This window comes from Eptatretus burgeri, chromosome 2 (assembly GCF_056783735.1).
Source record: "Eptatretus burgeri isolate ZD-2024b chromosome 2, Ebu_testis_v1, whole genome shotgun sequence".
In the NCBI taxonomy this organism is placed as follows: domain Eukaryota; kingdom Metazoa; phylum Chordata; class Myxini; order Myxiniformes; family Myxinidae; genus Eptatretus; species Eptatretus burgeri.
Genome location: NC_140962.1, coordinates 48,031,626 through 48,036,625, shown reverse-complemented (window position 1 = coordinate 48,036,625; position 5,000 = coordinate 48,031,626). Strand labels below are relative to the sequence as shown.

General features: G+C 40.6%; 1 protein-coding gene across 9 annotated transcripts in view; it reads right to left on the bottom strand.

The window, feature by feature from the left end:
• The window catches only part of LOC147031992 (zinc-regulated GTPase metalloprotein activator 1-like), a 453,248-nt gene that overhangs the window by 288,253 nt on the left and 159,995 nt on the right, over window positions 1-5,000 (bottom strand). The window lies entirely within an intron of this gene.

The window sequence follows — 5,000 nt, the reverse complement described above, 5'->3', positions numbered from 1 at the left end:
TCTCGTAATCAACGTGTGGCTCTCAATCGAAACCTTTCATTTCCTCTCTCTGTCAAGGCTGGAGTACCCCAAGACAGTGTTCTCGGCCCCATATTATTCCTAATCTCCATCAATGATCTCACTGACTCTCTGGAAAATCTTCTTTATCTCTTTGCTGATGACTCCACTCTCTGCCGTGACATCTCTCATCCTTCTGACAAACAGGCAGCAATCTCTTCCCTCTACTCAGACCTTGACAAAATCACAAACTGGTCAAACACAATTTTGCTTTTGTATTCATATTGTCCACCCTTTGTATTCTCCCTTACCCCTGATCGTTACCTGCATCCCTTATTTGTCTGTCTCTGACTACTTTCTCCCTCCACCCTGCTGTTGGTATTTCCCCTCCCTTTCTCCTGCTGTTCCCTATGTTATGTTGTGTCTTGTTTTGTTCTGTGTAATTGCTCTTCCACAAGCCTAGACCATGTCAAAAAAAAAATTCTTAACAATGCCTCGACATTTGTGGACCGTCATTTGCGGAATTCTTCAGGAACATATCCACCGTGAATAGTGGGGTCTGACAGTGTATCGATATATAGCATGAGAGGGCATGACATGTGGGAGAGTGCAGTATCAGGGTGAAGACGAAGTCACCATTATGACTATGTACCATGCCGATTGATGCTATGTTCTATGGTGATCAATAAAGCCTCAGTCTCCTAAACTGCGACTCAACGTCGTCATATCCATCCATCCATTGGGACAATACACTGTGCAGAGCGTTGGTGCTGCCTCAGCAGTCTCCTTGGCTATTGGGCACAATCCTGGACAGGTCGCCACTCCAACACAGGATACCAGCAAGCTGGCACTCATTTTGCCAACCTCAGAAGGATGACGGCAGAGTCAACCCCACCTGATATTCATTCAACAGCCGAGAGGGATTTGAACTCAGGATCCTAGGATCCCAAGCCCACCATTCTAACCATGAAGCCAACACCAGGCATACGTCGTCATATTACAGTGTATAAGGGTGATGTACAAGACTGCTTCAGTCGTGCTAAACTTCCGGATTTTTTAAAAACCATCTTTAAAATCATTACTTCATTAAAATTGAAGTATATACTTCAACACTGCGTGGGTTGTTGTGTTTTATGAAGTCCAGTTCAATTTACAGATTTGTATGCAAAATTTGCCTTCAGGCAGCAAAATAAACTTAATATCTTTCCAAATCCATTCCCTTTTTACTTTAGTGGATCCCTGACTGGCTGTGGAACGCAAGTGAAGCAAATGTATTTCACAGCTATTCATAAGCAATCAAAGGCAAGAGCCGACTGTCTCCACATAAATTACTGTGAAATTCACTAAACTGAAATACTGCATCACACCAAAGGTTAGCCAAGGATGTGAGTGAGCATGGCAGGTGGAATTAGAATATGCCAATGATCATATTCGCCAGCTTAAATTAAGCACACAAATATATTCCAAAATTTGGAATGCCTGTCTTTAAAGAAAGCAATTACCAACCACTTTCACCATATCTGTGACTCCAACAAACTACCAGGAAGTGCCTCAAACACACTGGTAGAGGCAGAGGATTGGAGTACATCGGTCGAAATAACACACATAAGACAAGATGAGACAAGAAAACAGGTGAAGTAGTACCAATATTTTGGTGAAGTTGAATTTAAAATTGAAAACACTTCCATGTTCATCACCGATGTCAGCCCAATAACTGGTTGGTAATAATTCCACATCGATGCAATTCCACGACACAGAAAATATTAGCCAAATCGTTGGCCAAGATATGTGTAAAGAGCATTGTGTATGAATGGAAAATTGTAAAAGTGGAAAATGAAAACCAAAATGTACAATGTGTCAGTGTGTATGAGCATCAGTGAAGGATGGTCATAAATTCATTCAATGTAGAATTCAAAAGAACCAGTGGGCATTGACAAAATAATCCCACATCTCTGCTTATCATTTGCTATGAATATTTATTTTTATTTTGTACTTTTGATGTTCTTGTGTTTCAGATCATTTGAAACTTCCCACCTTGTGAAGTTATTTTTTTTTGCTCGTGTACCATCATGGTGCCTCTCATTATCCCACAGTAGCCAAGTGGGTCACAGAAAGTTCAGATTTGGTGGAGTCCTTCTTTCCTGACAATGCACCTATGCAAAAGGCCCACGTTGCACAGGCTGCCATTCAGAGCTGTGACTTCAAAAAGTTGAACCACCCACCTTACAATCCTTACAATCCTTACTATGAGAGAGACTATTATCGGTTCCAACACACAAAGTCCCACTTTTGTGGCAAACAATTAGGAGCATATTGAAGCTACCGAGGCCAGGGTGTGTTGGTTGCCCTTTGTATCTGAAGAAGGCCATTCACAGAAAAGACGTAAACTACCGAGTCAATTTTTTTAGTCCAAAAGCTGCTACTCAGACAACAACACTGTAACATAGCAAGCAGTGTAACCTGGTGTCAAGGAAACTCCTTGAAGAACAGACCACTTGCTACCTATAGTCCAGACAGGAAATTGTAATTTGTTCAGGGTGCTGGCGATAGCTCGGCTAATCTTCACAAATGAGTACACAGTGGGATATTTAATGTCCATTAACTGAAGCTAACATACGGGATGTCCAGCTTAACATCTATCTGAGGGACAGTGCACACATTGATGTATCACCCTCCCTATGGAACACCAGGGTGACAGTTTATAGCTGGGTCAGGATTCAAACTGGGGCGGATTGATCAGTCGGGCATTCGGGCACTGACCGAGAGCCAAAGCTATCAAGGGGCCTGTTCTCAAAAAATAAAAAGGTTCACGCTTTCAGACATATGAGAGGAAGGCGATTTTAGAACTAATATTTAAACATAGTATAATAATTGTTGAGGGTTGAAAGATTTTGATTGATTCCCCATTTAAAAAACGCAGCAAAGTAATTTATTGCTTTTAAACATATTTAACCTTCTTTAAACAAACAACATTTACCATTACACCTGGTGTTGGCTTTGTAGTTAGGGTGGTGGGCTTGGGATCCAAGGATCCTGAGTTCAAATCCTGCCTGACTGTTAAATTAATACCAGGTGGGGTTGACTCAGCCTGTTATCCTTCCGAGGTCAGAAAAATGAGTACCAGCTTGCTGGGATGATTGAGCCATTTTGAGTATCCTGCATCAGAATGGTGACCTGCCTAGGATTGTGCCCAACAGTCCAGGTGACTGCTTTAGGCAGCACCAATGCTCTGTATAGAGTATAGTCCTGATGTATGGATGGATGGATGGATTTACCACTGTTAAAGCTACACTTTCATACTTTACAGAAAATGGTTATTAACCATAAATGTGTGTGACAAAAAACTCGGTTTGTATCTTCTTTGTCCAAAAAATTATTAACGATCTTCACTCATGTTTTGCTAATCTTATAGGGGAAGTGTTCAAAAGATGAGGGTGCGAATTCACTCGGTCGGTCCAAACGTCCTGCTATCTCCATTATTTTAGATCATATGGCTAAATAAAAGTAGTTTGTTGTTGCGGAAAACCACTCGTTTTTCTCGGCAAAATCTTCAGGTAAATGACACCGATAAATAATTTTGGCCACGTGTGCATTTTATTATGGAGTATGGTAATACTCCATGTAGAGGGATGATACGGGGGGAAAAGATGGTTGCCCATTCAAATGTGTACACAATGATATGCTCATAAATTACTACAGAGTGAAGTCATAAACAATTAAAAGCCAGCTCTGTTATTCTCGAACAAGCTAAGGAATGTATGTACTTCGAAAGGTGATAAAGCAGCAAACATCGTGTGTTTACTTGACTTTATATCCCATGTACTAGACACAAATGTTGATCTGAATTGTAGTGCCATGGAATACAGTCGTATCACAGAGTACGGTCGTATCATCGAGTATTACCATACTCCATATTATCCACAACAAAATACATAAAACATTGAGCATTTAATTACTTCCAAAAAATTGCAGAAACAAGAAAAAAAATTTTTTTTTATTTAAAAACACAGAGGGATGAAATCTCAAAACAAACAAACAAACAAAAAAAAAACAAGGTAGGAATGACACCACATTGCAATGCCACAATACGCCACGACAATCCCCTTATGGATTACTATCACGCCATATTTTGACATTTTACTTTTTTGACAAAAGGGAATGTGGGAGACAACTCAAAAACTCCTTCCGTACACCCCCTTTAGGGCCCGATTGAAAAATAATTTTAGCAAGTACTTTGATGATAGGTAAATTATATTGAAAAATAGGGGCAACACTCCTGGGCGTTCACCTGATAGAATAACGATACTGAGAAGGAAGTCAACGTGAGATGGAATCGGCAAAACGTATGAATGAACCAATATTATAACGAATGCCTATTTTGGGGAACAACCCCCCCCCAAACCCCCCAAAACACACTCAGACCCCAATTTTTTGAATAGCGTGAACAAACTTTGGTACATCACGGGCGATGAAGGTTCTGGCCAAGTTTCATCGAAATTGTGTGTGTAGTTTCTGAGAAGAAAGCAAATACCTAATTTGAGGGGCAACACCCCCCAACCCCTATCCCATAAACTCTCTCTGTACACCCCTTTTGGGCCCGATTTTTTAATGCCGCAAACAAACTTTGGTACATACTGGGTGATGAAGGTTGTGGTCAAGTTTCATCAAAATCGTGCGTGTAGTTTCAGACAAGAAATTGCAAGTGTTTATGGACAGACGGACGGACGACACGCCATCCCCTAAGCTCCCCGGAACTACGTTCAAGGTGAGCTAAAAATGAGCATTTGATCATGTGACTTTATCTCCTGTTCGTATCTTTTTCTCAGAACTTGTTCACCACCCTTCATACATTAAAGTGAAAAAAGAAAAATGATCGATTGCTATTTGCTTGTTACAAAAAAAAAAAAATCCACAAACTGCGAGTGATGATGAGTATGACAAAACATGGGAATGTGGGAGACAACTCAAAACTCATAGCAAAGGTCCGCTTTACTATCTCAGGT